The sequence below is a fragment of the Mauremys reevesii genome, linkage group 24, assembly GCF_016161935.1.
Source record: "Mauremys reevesii isolate NIE-2019 linkage group 24, ASM1616193v1, whole genome shotgun sequence".
NCBI classification, from domain to species: Eukaryota; Metazoa; Chordata; order Testudines; family Geoemydidae; genus Mauremys; species Mauremys reevesii.
The window spans coordinates 16,656,383-16,675,106 of NC_052646.1; positions in this window are offsets into that span (position 1 = coordinate 16,656,383).

Genomic DNA, 18,724 nt, shown 5'->3' on the forward strand with positions numbered 1-18,724 from the left:
AGCCGGAAATCAACCAGGGAGCTGGGAAATTTCCCACCCCAAAAGCTGCCTGGCTCAGTCACTGCCACGAAACCAGCATCATTTCAACGAGATCGGAGAAAGAGCAGCACTAAATCACTCCTGCCCTTGTCTGCCTAGCGGTTTGGGGGCACACTGAGCCCTGCTGGTGCTGCTCTGCCCATAGATACTCCAGAGGCAGTTGACTCTGAGAGTCTGTAAAGTGATTCTGGTGCATTTTACAGTGACCGATCAGACGAAATGAAGGAAGGCAAAGAGAAGAAAGAACGGCCCAGAGAGGGGAAGGAACTCATCTAAAGTCACTGGGAAAGTCAGCAGCAGAGCCCAGAACAGATCCCTGAGCTCTTGTCTCCCAGCCCAGCTCCCTTTTCACCAGACCACACTGGCTCCTGTTTCCTAACCAGCAGCCATTTGAGTCCAGTTCATTTCAGGGCATCATTTTCATTTCCCTGCTCCCAGAGAAAGAGCAGCAACTAGTAATTAATGTTTTATCAACTGTTTTCTTTTTTCTTACAGGCTGATTTAAGCCATGAAGGTGATTTGTCTGTGAGTATTCAGAATTGACTCTCCTTTGGGGCTTTTACATTAGCCTTTAAATCAGATTAAACAAAGGAAGCCCATTGGTCTCCAGAGGTGGGCTCAGAGGCCAGGTTAGCTGAGAGAGCCCCGGGAGTCCAGCTCTCTCACCAACCTAGCGCTGTGCACACTGCTGTTTATGCTGGCGAAACGTAAGCCACTCACGGTGGTATTTTGTCCACAGCCCTAAGCGACATAAATTTTGCCGACGTAAATGGTAATGTAGATATGGCCTTAATGACCGAAAGTCTTTAAATCTCGATGGGCTCTCTTTAGGAAAGTTATGCTCAAAATAGAACAGAAGTTATGGGCTCAGCTCCCTTTTCACCAGACCACACTGGCTGCCATTTCCCAACCAGCAGCCGTTTGAATCCAGTTCCTGTCAGGGATTCATTTTCATTTCACTGCTCCCAGAGAAAGAGCATCAAGTAATTAATGTTTTAGTAACTTGCTTTTTTCCTGTAGGTTGATGGACGATTTGAACGAAGCCTGGCTGTGAGTAGTCAGAATTTACTCTCCTTTAGGGCTTTTACATTAGTTTGGGACCTTTAAATCAGATTAAGCATAGGAAGGCCATTGGCCTCCAGAGTTCAGCTCAGAGGTCAGGCTAGCTGAGAGAGCCCGGGGAGTCCAAAGACAAGCAGCGCAATCTATTTAATTGACCACAGAGACAGGTAAGAGGTGACTCGATCCTGGTATACACATAACTGCAGGGGGAAGGGACTTCTGATGGGAGATGGCTCTTTAATCAAAGAAAGGAAGAAAAGATCCAATAAGCTAAAACCGAAGCTAGACAAACTGAATCAAGAGAGAAGGTGCTAATTTTAACAGTATTCGTTAACCTTTGGAACGATTAACCCAGGATGTGGTGGAGTCTCTGACAATGTCTATGCCAGAGACCTTACAGCGGCATGGCTGTACCGATGCAGCTCTGCCACTATAAGATCTCTCGTGCAGCCGCTCTATGCAGACGGGAGAGCTCTCCCATCGATGTAATGAAACCACCCCAACGAGCCGCCGGAGCTCTCCCACCAACATAGCGCTGTGCACACTGCTGTCTGTGCTGGGAAAACTTATGTCATGTAGGGAATGTTTTTCAGACCCCGGGCCACATAACTTTTGCCAAGAAAAATGGTAATGGAGATAGGGCCTTAATCACCGAAAGTCTTTAAATCTCGATGGGATATGTTCAGAAAAGGCATGCTCGAAATAGAACAGAAGTTATGGGCTACATGCAGGAATCATTGGGTGATAGGGTGACCAGAGAGCAAGCGTGAAAAGTCGCAACAGTGGGCGGGGTGTAAAAGGTGCCTATATAAGAAAAAGACCCAAATATCACGACTGTCTCTACAAAATCAGGACATCTGATCATCCTATTGGGTGAGATTCTGTACCCTGTGCTACGCAGGAGGTCAATCAAGAAAATAATCCCTTTGTAATAATTCTAACCAGCTTGAATTCTTATCCCAAGCAGTAGGGAAACTGTAAAACTCTGGAGATTAATCCCGGCACAGAGAAAGAAGGGCAGTGGGAACGTTGCCCATCACAGAGCTGTCTGGAGACATCTCTACACCGCAGACTTCTGCTGGAAAAGCGGTGTTGGTTTGGGGACCGAAGATATTTGACATCAGACTGAAGTGGCTTTGCTAGCAAATGTCCCTAGTGGAGATATTTCATAGCAGCAAAATCGTGCATTTGCCATAGAGATCATTTTGCTCAGAGACAGCTAGAATAAGCTACACCGACAAAAGTGCAGTAGTGCGCTGGGATCGCCATACTGACATGGCGCTGCTAGTGTAGCCGTGGTGTGGTTAAGCTATGGACAATGAGAGGGAATTCTAATGGCATTGGAGAAAGAGCAGCAGCAATTAACTCCCAGCAATTTCCTTGCAGGCTTCTGGGAGACTAGCTAGAAGCGTTTCTTGGGTGAACAATCACATTTGCTTTGTTGTCAGGCTGTTTTATATTATCCCAGCACCTCTTAGCAAGCCCAAACCCTGCGGAAGTGTCAGTTGGAATAGCCTGGACAGATGTGGAAGGATTGGGATAAAAAACAGAGCAATGGGCTTCTAAATCCCAAAGGGGTTAATCCAGGAGTTAATCCAGATGTTTTATGCAGTTTCATTTCCCCTCTAATACTAGTAGCCGGTTTGCTCCATCTCTGTGGGCCTGTTCTTTAGAACCATCTGAAGAATCACTTGCCACTTCGCAGGGGCGTGTGCAGGAATTTAAATTTGACCCCTTTTGGGGTGGGGCACAGAAGCTCACGCTCCTTCCTCCCCCAGCCGGCCCCAGGGGGATCTCGCTGTCCTCCCACCCCAACCCACCCGGCTCCAGCCCCGGCAGGAACTTGATATTCCCTGCCTCCACGGCCCCAGTCCCAGAGACGTTTTCTGTCCCCAATGACTATTGGGGTGGGGGGCCTGTGACCCTGATTGCCCTCCCATATGCACACCCCTGCTACTTGGAATCATACATACCGGGAGCTGTGATTCGCTGGGAATCCTGTCATTCGGCTCCAGGGGCTTGGGATAATAGTATCACCATGGACAATCACAAACACACTCTTAACTATACACTGGAGCAGGTCCCCAGCATGTGGAAGTCAGCCTCTCTCCCCCGACGTCAACAGAGTAGTGGCAGTTTACACCAGAATAGAATTAGGCCGCTTGAAAAAGAGTTTCTGAATATGGCAGACAATGAAACATGTGAGTGGGGGCAACTACGAGATATTTCAGTGGGAGGGAGGGTGGAAAATTTGAAAAGCAATCAACAGCTTTTTTCATCTGGAAAAATTCCAACCAGCTCGAATTCTTATCCTGAGGAGCCAGGAAACTGCCAAACTCTGGAGGTTAATCCCAGCACCGAGAAAGAAGGGCAGTGGGAATGTTCCCCATCACAGAGCTGTCTGGAGACATGTCTACACGACAGACTTCCCCTGGCACAGTGGTGTTGGTCTGGGGTAGGAAGATGTTTGGTCCCTGGCTGACATGGCAAAAGCCCCTCATGTAAGACACAGTTATACCAGCAACACAGTGCTTTTGCTTGCATAGCTTATTTTGCTCAGGAGGGCGTAGAATAAACTGCAGCGATAAAAGTGCACCGGGATAGCTGTAGTGACAAGGTGCTCCTAGCGTAGCCATGGTGTGGTTCAGTTATGGACAATGTGAGGAAATCCATTACATTTTGATGGTATTGGAGAAAGCGCAGAATCAAGTAACTCCCAGCAATTTCCTTGCAGGATTCTGGGAGCGTATCTGGAAGAGTTCCATGGGTGAGTATTCAAAGTTGCTTTGCTGTCAGGCTCTTATATTATCAGAGAACCTCTTCAGAAGCCCAGGTGCTGAGCATAAGAATGCAGACGGGAGAGAGCTCTCCCATCGATGTAATGAAACCACCCCCAACGAGCCGCCGGAGAAGCTCTCCCACCAACATAGCGCTGTGCACACTGCTGTTTGTGCTGGGAAAACTTATGTCACGTAAGGGGGTATTTCTTTCACACCCCGGGCCACATAAATTTTCCCAAGAAAAATGGTAATGGAGATAGTGCCTTTATCACCGAAAGTCTTTAAATCTCGATGGGATATGTTCAGAAAAGGCATGCTCGAAATAGAACAGAAGTTATGGGCTACATGCAGGAATCATTGGGTGATAGGGTGACCAGAGAGCAAGGGTGAAAAGTCGCAACAGTGGGCGGAGTGTAAAAGGTGCCTATATAAGAAAAAGACCCAAATATCACGACTGTCTCTACAAAATCAGGACATCTGATCATCCTATTGGGTGAGATTCTGTACCCTGTGCTACGCAGGAGGTCAATCAAGAAAATAATCCCTTTGTAATAATTCTAACCAGCTTGAATTCTTATCCCAAGCAGTAGGGAAACTGTAAAACTCTGGAGATTAATCCCGGCACAGAGAAAGAAGGGCAGTGGGAACGTTGCCCATCACAGAGCTGTCTGGAGACATCTCTACACCGCAGACTTCTGCTGGAAAAGCGATGTTGGTTTGGGGACCGAAGATATTTGACATCAGACTGAAGTGGCTTTGCTAGCAAATGTCCCTAGTGGAGATACTTTCATAGCAGCAAAATCGTGCATTTGCCATAGAGATCATTTTGCTCAGAGACAGCTAGAATAAGCTACACCGACAAAAGTGCAGTAGTACGCTGGGATCGCCATACTGACACGGCGCTGCTAGTGTAGCCGTGGTGTGGTTAAGCTATGGACAATGAGAGGGAATTCTGATGGCATTGGAGAAAGAACAGCAGCAATTAACTCCCAGCAATTTCCTTGCAGGCTTCTGGGAGACTAGCTAGCAGCGTTTCTTCGGTGAGTAATCACATTTGCTTTGTTGTCAGGCTGTTTTAGATTATCCCAGCACCTCTTAGCAAGCCCAAACCCTGCGGAAGTGTCAATTGGAATAGCCTGGACAGATGTGGAAGGATTGGGATAAAAAACAGAGCAATGGGCTTCTAAATCCCAAAGGGGTTAATCCAGGAGTTAATCCAGATGTTTTATGCAGTTTCATTTCCCCTCTAATACTAGTAGCCGGTTTGTTCCATCTCTGTGGGCCTGTTCTTTAGAACCATCTGAGGAATCACTTGCCACTTCGCAGGGGCGTGCGCAGGAATTTAAATTTGACCCCTTTTGGGGTGGGGCACAGAAGCTCACGCTCCTTCCTCCCCCAGCCGGCCCCAGGGGGATCTCGCTGTCCTCCCACCCCAACCCACCCGGCCCCAGCCCCAGCAGGAACTTGATATTCCCTGCCTCCACGGCCCTGGTCCCAGAGAAGTTTTCTGTCCCCAATGACTATTGGGGGGGGGGGGGGGCTGTGGCCCTGATTGCCCTCCCATGTGCACACCCCTGCTAGTTGGAATCATACATGCCGGGAGCTGTGATTCGCTGGGAATCCTGTCATTCTGCTCCAGGGCCCTGGCATAATAGTATCACCGCGGACAATCAGAAACACACTCTTAACTATACAATGGAGCAGGTCCCCAGCATGTTGAAATCAGCCTCTCTCCCCCGACATCAACAGAGTAGTGGCAGTTTACACCAGAATAGAATTGGGCCCACTTGAAAAAGAGTTTCTGAACATGGCAGACAATGAAACATGTGAGTGGGGGCAACTACGAGATATTTCAGTTGGAGGGAGGGTGGAAAATTTGAAAAGCAATCAACAGCTTTTTTCATCTGGAAAAATTCCAACCAGCTCGAATTCTTATCGTGAGGAGCCAGGAAACTGCCAGACTCTGGAAGTTAATCCCAGCACCGAGAAAGAAGGGCAGTGGGAATGTTCCCCATCACAGAGCTGTCTGGAGACATGTCTACACGACAGACTTCCCCTGGCACAGTGGTGTTGGTCTGGGGTAGGAAGATGTTTGATCCCTGGCTGACATGGCAAAAGCCCCTCATGTAAGACACAGTTATACCAGCAACACAGTGCTTTTGCTTGCATAGCTTATTTTGCTCAGGAGGGAGTAGAATAAACTGCAGCGATAAAAGTGCACCGGGATAGCTGTAGTGACAAGGTGCTCCTAGCGTAGCCATGGTGTGGTTCAGCTATGGACAATGTGAGGGAATCCGTTACATGTTGATGGTTTTGGAGAAAGCGCAGAATCAAGTAACTCCCAGCAATTTCCTTGCAGGCTTCTGGGGGCGTATCTGGAAGAGTTCCACGGGTGAGTATTCAAAGTTGCTTTGCTGTCAGGCTGTCTTATATTATCACAGAACCTCTTCAGAAGCCCCAGTGCTGAGCCCAGTGGTCAGCCAGAAAAGCCCAGACAGATGTGAAAGGATTAAGGCAAAAGGCAGAGCAATGGGCTTCTAAATCCCAGAGGGGGGTGTCTGAGTTAATCCAGGTGTTCTTTGCAGTGTCAGTTCTCCCATTATCCCCAGAGCTCGTTTCTTAGGTCTCTGTGGGCTCTGCTCTTTACCGCCATGATAAGAACCAGTTCCCAGCGGAGTCAGACACACTGGCAGCTGTGATTCACTGGGACCCCTCTCATTCTGCACATCTGGAGTGGCAATAATAGCATCACCAGGGACAGGTCTCAACCACACCAGGGAGCAGCTCCCCAGCAGATGTAAATCGGCCTTGCGCCACTGAAGTCAACAGAGAAATGCCAGTTTACACCAGTATAGAATTTAGCCCATTTGAAAAAATGGGGTTCATCACATGGAAGCCAGTGAAGGACGTGGGGATCTAGGAAATATTTCAATAGAAGGGAGGGCAGAAATCAACCAGGTAGCTGGGAAATTTCCCACGCCAGGAGCTGCCTGGCTAAGCCACTGCCATGAAACTAGCATCATTTCAATGGTATTGGAGAAAGAGCAGCACTAAATCACTCCTGCCTTTTTCTTACTAACGTTTGGGGGCATGTTGAACCCTGCTGGTGGTGCTCTGCCCATAGATACTCCAGAGGAACGTTGCCCAAGACACAGAGCTGTTTGGAGACATCTCTACACCACAGACTTCTGCTGGAAAAGCCGTGTTGGTTTGGGGACCGAAGATATTTGACATCAGACTGAAGTGGCTTTGCTGGAAAATGTCCCTAGTAGAGATACTTTCATAGCAGCAAAATCGTGCATTTGCCACATAGATCATTTTGCTCAGAGACAGCTAGAATAAGCTACACCGACAAAAGTGCAGTAGTACGCTGGGATCGCCATACTGACACGGCGCTGCTAGTGTAGCCGTGGTGTGGTTAAGCTATGGACAATGAGAGGGAATTCTGATGGCATTGGAGAAAGAGCAGCAGCAATTAACTCCCAGCAATTTCCTTGCAGGGTTCTGGGAGACTAGCTAGAAGCCTTCCCAGGGTGAGTAATCACATTTGCTTTGTACGGGAGCACACTCAGTCCTCTTGGCGGTGCTCTGTCCATAGATACACCAAATACAATTGGCTTTGACAAGGTGCTGCTTGTGTGGCCATGGTGTGGTCCAGTTATAGGAAATGTGAGTGAAGTAGTTAAAATGTAATGGTACTGGAGAAAGAGCAGGATCAAATAACTCCCACCAATTTCCTTTCAGGCTTCTGGGAGTGTATCTGGAAGCGTCTCTGGGGTGAGTATTCACAGTTGTTTTGCTGTCCAGCTGTCTTATATTATTGAATACCTCTTCTCAAGCCCCAAGGCTGAGCCCAGTGGTCACCTGAAAAAGCCCAGACAGATGAGTTCTTTGCAGTGTCACTTCTCCCATTATCCCAAGAGCTCGTTTCTGAGGTCTCTGTGGGCTCTGCTCTTTACCGCCATGATAAGAACCAGTTCCCAGCGGAGTCAGACACACTGGCAGCTGTCTCATTCTGGGAATTGTCTCATTCTGCACCTTTGGACTGGGAATAATAGCATCACCAGGGACAATCGTATACATGGTCTCAACCACAGCAGGACACAGCACCCCAACAGATGTAAATCGGCCTCGCGCCACTGAAGTCAACTGAGAAATGCCAGTTTACACCAGAATAGATTTTATCCCATTTTTAAAAAATGGTTTCCTAACATAGAAGCCAATGAAGCATGTGGGGATGTAAGAAATATTTCAGTAGAAGGGAAGCCGGAAATCAACCAGGGAGCTGGGAAATTTCCCACCCCAAAAGCTGCCTGGCTTAGTCACTGCCATGAAACCAGCATCATTTCAACGAGATTGGAGAAAGAGCAGCACTAAATCACTCCTGCCCTTGTCTGCCTAGCGGTTTGGGGCACATTGAGCCCTGCTGGTGCTGCTCTGCCCATAGATACTCCAGAGGCAGTTGACTCTGAGAGTCTGTAAAGTGATTCTGGTGCATTTTACAGTGACCGATCAGACAAAATGAAGGAAGGCAAAGAGAAGAAAGAACGGCACAGAGAGGGGAAGTGACTCATCTAAAGTCACTGGGAAAGTCAGCAGCAGAGCCCAGAACAGATCCCTGAGCTCTTGTCTCCCAGCCCAGCTCCCTTTTCACCAGACCACACTGGCTCCTGTTTCCTAACCAGCAGCCTTTTGAGTCCAGTTCCTTTCAGGGCATCATTTTCATTTCCCTGCTCCCAGAGAAAGAGCAGCGACTAGTAATTAATGTTTTATCAACTGTTTTCTTTTTTCTTCCAGGCTGATTTAAGCCATGAAGGTGATTTGTCTGTGAGTATTCAGAATTGACTCTCCTTTGGGGCTTTTACATTAGCCTTTAAATCAGATTAAACAAAGGAAGCCCATTGGCCTCCAGAGGTGGGCTCAGAGGCCAGGTTAGCTGAGAGAGCCCCGGGAGTCCAGCTCTCTCACCAACCTAGCGCTGTGCACACTGCTGTTTATGCTGGCGAAACGTAAGCCACTCACGGGGGTATTTTGTCCACAGCCCTGAGCGACATAAATTTTGCCGACGTAAATGGTAATGTAGATATGGCCTTAATGACCGAAAGTCTTTAAATCTCGATGGGCTCTCTTTAGGAAAGTTATGCTCGAAATAGAACAAAAGTTATGGGCTCAGCTCCCTTTTCACCAGACCACACTGGCTCCCATTTCCCAACCAGCAGCCGTTTGAGTCCAGTTCCTGTCAGGGCATCATTTTCATTTCACTGCTCCCAGAGAAAGAGCAGCAGCAAGTAATTAATGTTTTAGTAACTTGCTTTTCTCCTGTAGGTTGATGGAGGACTTGGAGGGGATGGTTCTGTGAGCATTCAGAATTTACTCTCCTTTGGAGCTTTTACATTAGTTTGGGACCTTTAAATCAGATTAAGCATAGGAAAGCCATTGGCCTCCATAGGTGGGCTCAGAGGTCAGGCTAGCTGAGAGAGCCCAGGGAGCCCAAAAACAAGCAGCGCAATCTATTTAATTGACCACAGAGACAGTTAAGAGGTGATTTGATCCTGGTATACACGTAACTGCAGGGGGAAGGGACTTCTGATGGGAGATGGCTCTTTAATCAAAGAAAGAAAGAAAAGATCCAATAAGCTAAAACCGAAGCTAGACACACTGAATCAAGAGAGAAGGTGCACATTTTAACAGTATTCGTTAACCTTTGGAACGATTAACCCAGGATGTGGTGGAGTCTCTGACAATGTCTATGCCAGAGACCTTACAGCGGCATCGCTGTACCGATGCAGCTCTGCCACTATAAGATCCCTCGTGTAGCCGCTCTATGCAGACGGGAGAGAGCTCTCCCATCGATGTAATGAAACCACCCCCAACGAGCCGCCGGAGAAGCTCTCCCACCAACATAGCGCTGTGCACACTGCTGTTTGTGCTGGGAAAACTTATGTCACGTAGGGGGGTGTTTCTTTCACACCCCGGGCCACATAAATTTTGCCAAGAAAAATGGTAATGGAGATAGGGCCTTTATCACCGAAAGTCTTTAAATCTCGATGGGATATTTTCAGAAAAGGCATGCTCGAAATAGAACAGAAGTTTTGGGCTACATGCAGGAATCATTGGGTGATAGGGTGACCAGAGAGCAAGCGTGAAAAGTCGCAACAGTGGGCGGGGTGTAAAAGGTGCCTATATAAGAAAAAGACCCAAATATCACGACTGTCTCTACAAAATCAGGACATCTGATCATCCTATTGGCTGAGATTCTGTGCCCTGTGCTATGCAGGAGGTCAATCAAGAAAATAATCCCTTTGTAATAATTCTAACCAGCTTGAATTCTTATCCCGAGCAGTAGGGAAACTGTAAAACTCTGGAGATTAATCCCAGCACAGAGAAAGAAGGGCAGTGGGAATGTTGCCCATCACAGAGCTGTCTGGAGACATCTCTACACCACAGATTTCTGCTGGAAAAGCGGTGTTGGTTTGGGGACCGAAGATATTTGACAACAGACTGAAGTGGCTTTGCTAGCAAATGTCCCTAGTGGAGATACTTTCATAGCAGCAAAATCGTGCATTTGCCATAGAGATCATTTTGCTCAGAGGCAGCTAGAATAAGCTACACCGACAAAAGTGCAGTAGTACGCTGGGATCGCCATACTGACACGGCCCTGCTAGTGTAGCCGTGGTGTGGTTAAGCTATGGACAATGAGAGGGAATTCTGATGGCATTGGAGAAAGAGCAGCAGCAATTAACTCCCAGCAATTTCCTTGCAGGCTTCTGGGAGAGTAGCTAGAAGCGTTTTTGAGGTGAGTAATCACATTTGCTTTGTTGTCAGGCTGTTTTATATTATCCCAGCACCTCTTAGCAAGCCCAAACCCTGCGGAAGTGTCAGTTGGAATAGCCTGGACAGATGTGGAAGGATTGGGATAAAAAACAGAGCAATGGGCTTCTAAATCCCAAAGGGGTTAATCCAGGAGTTAATCCAGATGTTTTATGCAGTTTCATTTCCCCTCTAATACTAGTAGCCGGTTTGTTCCATCTCTGTGGGCCTGTTCTTTAGAACCATCTGAAGAATCACTTGCCACTTAGCAGGGGCGTGCACATGGCTCCCATTTCCCAATCAGCAGCCGTTTGAGTCCAGTTCCTTTCAGGGCATCATTTTCATTTCACTGCTCCCAGAGAAAGAGCAGCGATGAGCAATTAATGTTTTAGTAACTTGCTTTTTTCCTGTAGCTTCCTGGAAGACTTGGAGGCAGCGTGGCTGTGAGTGTTCAGAATTTACTCTACTTTGGAGCTTTTACATTAGTTTTAAGTCAGATGAAACGTAAGAAGCCCATTTTGGCCTCAAGAGGTGGGCTCAGAGATCAGCTTAGCTGAGACAGCCCGGGGAGTTTAAGCTCTCCCACCAGCCTAGCGCTCTGCACACTGCTGTTTATGCTGGAGAAACGTATGTCACTCACGTGGGTATTTTTTCCACACCCCTGAGCGATGTAAGATTTGCCAACGTAAATAGTTATGTAGATATGGCCTTAATGACCGAAAGTCTTTAAATCTCGATGGGCTATCTTTTGGAAAGTTTTGCTCTAAATAGAACAGAAGTTATGGGCTAGATGCAGGAATCACTGGGTGAGATTCTCTGCCCTGTGCTATGCAGGAGATTAGTGTAGAAAAAAATTCACTGTGAGCCCTGCTGGTGTTGCTCTCCAAAGACACTTGACTCTGGGAGTCTGAAAGTGATTGTGGTGGATTTAACTGTGACCGTTCAGACTAAATGAAGGAAGGCAAAGAGGAGAGGAAAGAAAGGCACAGAGAGGAGAAGCGACTCATCTAAAGTCACCGGGAAAGTCTCGTGTAGCCGCTCTATGCCGACAGGAGAGAGCTCTCTGGTCAATGTAATTAAACCACCCCCCAACAAGCGGTGGGAGAAGCTCTCCCACCAACATAGTGCTGTGCACACTACCGCTTATGCTGGCAAAACGCGTGTCATTCTGGGGGGTATTTATTTTGCACCGCTGAGCGACATCAAGTTTTGCTGACCTAAATGGTAGTGTAGATATGGCCTTCGTCACTGAAAGTCTTTAAATCTTGATGGGATATGTTCAGAAAAGTTATGCTTGAAATAGAAGAGAAGTTATGGACTAGATGCAGGAATCATTGGGTGAGATTCTGTGCCCTGTGTCATTCAGGACGTCAGTCTAGACAAAAAATTCCTTTGTAATAATTCTAACCACCTCGAATTCGTATCCCGAGCAGCCATACTCTGTAGGTTAATCCCAGCACTGAGAAAGAAGGGCAGTGAGAACGTTGCCCATCACAGAGCTGTCTGGAGACATGTCTATACTACAGCCTTCTGCTGACATAGCGGTGTCGGTCTGGGGGCTGAAGATATTTGATCTCTGACCGACATGGCTGTGCTGGCTAATAGTATCACCATGGACAATCACAAACACACTGTTAACTATACAATGGAGCAGATCCCCAGCATGTGGAAGTCAGCCTCTCTCCACTGAAGTCAACAGAGTAGTGGCAATTTACACCAGAATAGAATTTGGGCCACTTGAAAAAGAGTTTCCTAACATGGCAGACAATGAAACATGCGAGTGGGGGCATCTACGAGATATTTCAGTGGGAGGGAGGGTGGAAAATTTGAAAAACAATCAGCAACTTTTTTCATTTGTAAAAATTCCAACCAGCTCAAATTCTAATCCTGTTTTCCATTTTTTGCTGATGTTTTAACAAAAAGAATTAAAACCAAAACATGGGGAAAGTTTTGGTTCTTATTCGTCCATCTCTCTTCACACACCCCTTCCCCCAGGTTTAACCTCCCCTTTTTAGTGAGAAAGTAACAGGGAGAATTTTTCAGCTTGTCTTTTAAAAAACACTTTCAAAACATTTTCAAAAATTTGGACACAGACAATTATTTTGTGTGGAAAATGTCCGAAAACATACAATTTTTCAAACAGCTTTAGCCAGAGGGAAATAAGGAGTGAAAACCTAGGAAAGAGGGTTGCAATGTTATATGAGGAAATTGCAGATCTTTTTCAATTCTGATTTTGTCCAAAAAGGGGAAAAAATTGAAAAACAATTGACCATTTTTTTTCAAATAAATAAATAAATTCATGTGAAAAAACTTGAACTGGTTCTAATTCTTATCCTGAGCAATAAGGAAAACCCCCAAACTCTGGACGTTAATCCCGGCACTGAGAAAGGGCAGTGGGAATGTTGCCCAGCGCAGAGATGTCTGGAGACACGTCTACACTGAAGATTTTCCTTGGCATAGTGGTGTGGGTCTGGTGTGTGAAGATGTTTGGTCCCTGGCTGACACGGCTGTGCTGGCAAAAGCCCCTAGTGCAGACACAGTTATAGCAGCAAAACTGCATTTTTCCCTGTATATTTAGCTCAGAATGCGCTAGTACAACCTACACCCACAAAAGCGCACTGGTACGCTGGGATAGCTGTACTGACAAGGTGCTCCTGGTGTGATTAAGCTATGGACAATGGGAGGGAAGTAGCTATATTTTGATGCTTATGGAGAAAGTGTAGGATCAAGTAACTCCCAGCTTTCTCCTTACAGGCTGTGGGGGACCTAGCTGGGAGCGTTCCTGGGGTGAGTATTCCAAATCTGATTTGGTGTCAAGCTGTTTTCTAGTCTCGCAGTGGCTCTTAGCAAGCCTGAACCCTGAGCCAGTGGTCAGTTGGAATAGCCTGGACAGATGTGCCAGGATTGGGGCAAAAGACAAAGCAATGGGTTTCTAAATCCCAAAGGGTGTGTCAGAATCAATCCAGATGTTCTTTGCTTTTTCAATTCTTCTGTTCTACTAGTAGCCATTTTCTGGGGATTCTGTGAGATCTGTTCTTTATGCCCGTGTTGAGAATCACTCCCTAGTGGGATCATACACACTGGGAGCTGTGATTGGCTGCAAATGCTGTCATTCTGCACCTTTGGGGCAGGGATAGCAGTATCACCATAGACAGTCCTATACATGGTCTCAGTTACACGAGGGAGCAGCTCCACAGCAGATGTAAATCGTCCTCACACCACTGAAATCAATACAGTAATGCCGGTTAACACCAGCATAGCATTTGGCCCATTTCAAAGGGGTTTCCTCACATGGCAGATAATGAAGCGTTCAAGTGGGGATGTAGGAGATAGTTCAGAGGGAGGGAGGGTGGAAATCACCTGCATGGCAGAGAAATGTCCCACCCCAGGAGCTTCCTGTCTCAGCCACTGCCACTATGATGACACCAGCATCACTTCAATGATATTGGAGAAAGAGCAGCATTAAAGAACTCCTGCCTTTTTTCTATCTAGCGGTTCAGGGGCACACTCAGCCCTGTTGCTGGTGCTATGTCCATAAATACACCAAACCCAGTTGGCTTTGACTCCCCTAAACAATTCTGTTAGGTAAAATAGTGACTGGTCAGCCCAATGAAGGAAGGCAGAAAGAAGAAGAAAGACACACACATAGAGGGGAAATGACGGTGCTCTGTCCAAAAATACACCAAATACAATTGGCTTGTACAAGATGCTGCTTGTGTGGCCATGGTGTGGTCCAGTTATGGGAAATGGAAGTGAAGTAGTTAAAATGTAATGGTACTGGAGAAAGAGCAGGATCAAATAACTCCCACCCATTTCCTTTCAGGCTTCTGGGAGTGTATCTGGAAGCGTCTCTGGGGTGAGTATTCACAGTTGTTTTGCCGTCCAGCTGTCTTATACTATTGAATACCTCTTCTCAAGCACCAAGGCTGAGCCCAGTGGTCACCTGGAAAAGCCCAGACAGATGTGAAAGGATTAAGGCAAAAAACAGAGCAATGGGCTTCTAAATCCCAGAGGGGGGTGTCAGAGTTAATCCAGGTGTTCTTTGCAGTGTCAGTTCTCCCATTATCCCAATAGATGGTTTGTTGGGCCTCTCTAGGCTCTGTTCTCTACAATGGTGATAAGAACCACTTCTCAGTGGAGTCAGACACACTGGGAGCTGTGATTCCCTGGGAATTGTCTCATTCTTCACCTTTGGAGTGGGGATAATAGGGTCACCACAGACAATCATATACATGGTCTCAAGCACAGCAGGGAGCAGCTCCCCAGCCGATGTAAATCAGCCTCGCGCCACTGAAGTCAATATATAACTTGAAAGTCAATAGAAAAATGCCAGTTTACACCAGAATAGAATTTAGTAGAAGGGAAGCCAGAAATCAACCAAGTTGCTGGGAAATTTCCCACCCCAGTAGCTGCTTGGATCAGCCACTGCCACGAAACCAGCATCATTTCAACGATATCAGAGAAACAGCAGCACTAAATCACTCCTGCCGTTGTCTGCCTAGCGGTTTGGGGGCACACTGAGCCCTGCTGGTGCTGCTCTGTCCATAGATACTCCAGAGGCAGTTGACTCTGAGTGTCTATAAAGTGATTCTGGTACATTTAACAGTGACCGATCAGACGAAATGAAGGAAGGCAAAGTGAAGAATGAAAGGCACAGAGAGGGGAAGTGACTCACCTAAGCTGAAGTGAAGTCTGCACTAGGGGCTTTTGCCAGACTCACCCCTTCCCCCCCGCGTGCACCACCCTCGCTCCCACCCCTTTTCCCCCAGCACCTCCTGCCCACTGCTGCACACTGCTGGGGCAGAGGGAGGAGCTGATCGGTGAGGCTCTGACTCCTCTCTGACTCCCTTTCCCAGTCTATCAATAACACAGTTTGCAAAGGGCACTGATGAAAAATGCACCCAGCTGGCTGGGGATGGAAAGGGGTGGAATTCCTTCAGGGTATGGGGGAGGGTACTTGTCTTATTCCCAGTGGGTTACTGGGACTGTAATTGCTGTTTGCCATCTCTCCCTGGCCCTGCAGACCCTGGAATGATGAATTAATAAGAGACACGCTGATGAAACCAGATTTGATGAACCGTCGACGATGCCATTACGCTTCCCGTGCTGCTGCCTCTCTCCTCTCCTGACCAATCAAATGCCACGTGAGAATCATAAATCATACTGATTGGGACTCTAACTGATCACTGTGCTGTTCATTGATTGTGGTGTCTCTCGATGTAACAGAGGACAAAGAGCTCTGTCCCTCTGTTGCCCTGGGGAATGCCAAGAGCTTTGCAAAAATACCAATAAATGCAACTGCACAAAAAGTTTTGGGATTGTTTCTTTTTTAAATGTTTCTCTGTAAATTAATTTTACTTGCAGACTGGCACAGGATTTGCTTCATTCCAAGGGCACGTCTACACTACAGCCCTATGTTAGTAATTACTGTGGTGGCTGATGTCCACACTACCCTCCTCCTGTCGGTGGTGCGTGCAGGGGCGGCTCTAGAAAATAGGCTGCCCCAGGCAGCGCGGTGTGCTGCGCCGCCCTTCCTCGGTCCCGCGGCGGGTCCCCTCTTCCCGCGGCTCCGGTTGAGCTCCCGCGGCAGGTCCACCGGAGCCCCGGGACGAGCAGACCTGCCGCAGGCACGGCTGCGGACGGTTCGCGGGTCCGGCGGCTCTGCTTGAGCTGCCGCAGGCATGACTGCGGCAGGTCCACCGGCCCAGCCTGCCGCCCCCTAGATTTGGCCGCCCCAGGCAACAGCTTGGTTTGCTGGTGCCTAGAGCCGCCCCTGGGTGCGTGTCCTCACCAGCAGCGCTTCCACACACTAGAGGGGGGCAGTGTGGGAGGCTGAGAGCCAAAGCTCTCGGTTCCGTGCAGCTCCCCTCCAGTAGCCCAGCTGCCTCTCCCACCCCGTCACCCCCAGTGGGAGCAGGGCCCAGCTGCCCGGGGTTCTCAACTCCCTGAACTGGAAGCGGGGACCCTCCGGGCAGCAGCCTGGCTGGGAGTGGGGAACCGGGGTAGCCGGGCTCAAGACAGCAAACAGCTGATATAGGTAACACAGTGTTTGCACAGACACTGCGTCACCGTAACTACACCAACACACGTGCTACGCCTCTCGTGGGGTTATGATGTCGCTGTAGTAGGGCACGTTCATCAGCAGGACAAGGCTGCAGTGTGGACACTGACAGAATTAGGTTGAGGTGAACGGCCTCACGTTTAGACCAGGCCCAAGTACTGTCATTTCTGTTGGGGAATTCTGAACTTTGTGTGCAAAACACATGGATGCAGGGCTGCTGTTTGGAGCATTTCAGGACGGGCGGCTGTCGAACACTGTTGGGAAAAACAGTGGTAGCTCCTTCCAGAGCCCCTCTCCTCACTCTCCTGGATTGTGACAGCACAAACAGCAGCACCCACACAACCTGTTAGGGAGCAGCTGTCACTGCTCGGATTGAGCGCCCCCTCTTGGCCACTCACCAGACTGCGGCAGGGAGACCCAGCTGCTGCCTTCCATATTTTAAGCCTCCAGAGTCTGAACAGAGCCCAGGCACTGCCCGTCTTGAGGTCCCTATGCCTGCTCTTCAGGGGTGGCTCTAGGAATTGCACCGCCCCAAGCAGGGCGGCACGCCGCGGGGGGTGCTCTGGCTGTCGCCATTCCCGCGGCTCCGGTGCACCTCCCGCAGGCATGCCTGCGGGTGCTCCACTGGAGCCACGGGACCAGCAGGCACGTCTGCGGGAGGTCCACCGGAGCCACCTGCCGCCCTCCCAGCGACCGGCAGAGCACCCCCCGCAGCATGCCGCCCCAAGCACGCGCTTGGCGTGCTGGGGCCTGGAGCCGCCCTTGGCTGGGGGAAGGGCTCAGCTGCACCACCTGAGTCTCCCTGTCACATCACGAAGGGCCTGACCACGGGGCTTGCCCCTCAGATGGCCCATGACCCGGGAGACACCACGAGTCCATGGGGCAGAGGAGCCCCCAGGGCCTGGACTGTACCAGAGCCCCCTGTCCCTGGGCATCTGCTGCGGGTGCAGAAGGGGCGAGCAGGGTCCTATTCGCTCAGGACGTGTCCGTGGGAGGCCGTGAAATCCTCGGTGTGAAGGGGGCAGAACGTGCGTCACCCACAGGCTGCGTGCGAATCTGGGTTCCCTTCATGGCCGGGTCACCTGCTGAGTGACCTGCAGAGTTCCCTGGAACTGAGCGAGAGGGAGGGACAGAACCGAGCTGTGTAACGTGCCAAGGGATTTCGCTCCCACCCCCCTGGGAGCTCTGAGGAACTGCACCCGGACACTCTGCACCCTCTGTGCCCAGGCAGGTACCAAACCGCTCCCCTCTGGGGAATGCCGGACATTGCGCTGGGAAAGGAGATGGTCTCATTGCTCCCATAAGTGACTTTTCTGGGCTGCTGCAGCTCCCAGGCTGCGAGATGCCCCTTCCCGCTCTGCTGTTGTGCAATGGGGGAGGTATAAACTGGGGAAGTCTCTCCCCAGCCTGCCAGGGCCCCAAACCCCTCGACGTGCCCGGAATCCCCCTGGCAGCACTGGCTGTGATGTTCCCAGGCTTGCAGCCCTACAGCACCCTGGGCCCACAGGCTCTGGCCTCCAGGGCAGCGGGACAGGTGGGGAGCCCCAGAGTCATGGAGCCCAGGGCAGGCAGGGTCTGGGCTCTAGGGCAGCCTGTCACAGACTCACAGCACTCGTGCTTTCTCGGCTCTGTACGGTTCCTGGGAGGAACCCCCTTCAGTGCGACACCCTTCTTGGCAGCCCACTCTCTCTCAGGGTTAAGCCATAGGCCCCTCCGCCTCCTGGAACCGCACCTCTCCAAGCCTTCTGCATGCCTGTCTCTTGCCACGAGACCCCTCATGGAGTCCACTCGCTCTGGACCCCCAGAACCTCCACTCCCAGAGGGAATAATGCCACCTTGTTCTCTAGCCCGGAGTGACTCTCAGCCAGCATAAAACAAGAGGGTTTACTGAGTGTCTGAACACAGCACAGGAAACTCTCAGGGCCTCAGGCCTGGCCTCCCTCAGCACCGTACATCTAGGACTGTCCCGCCT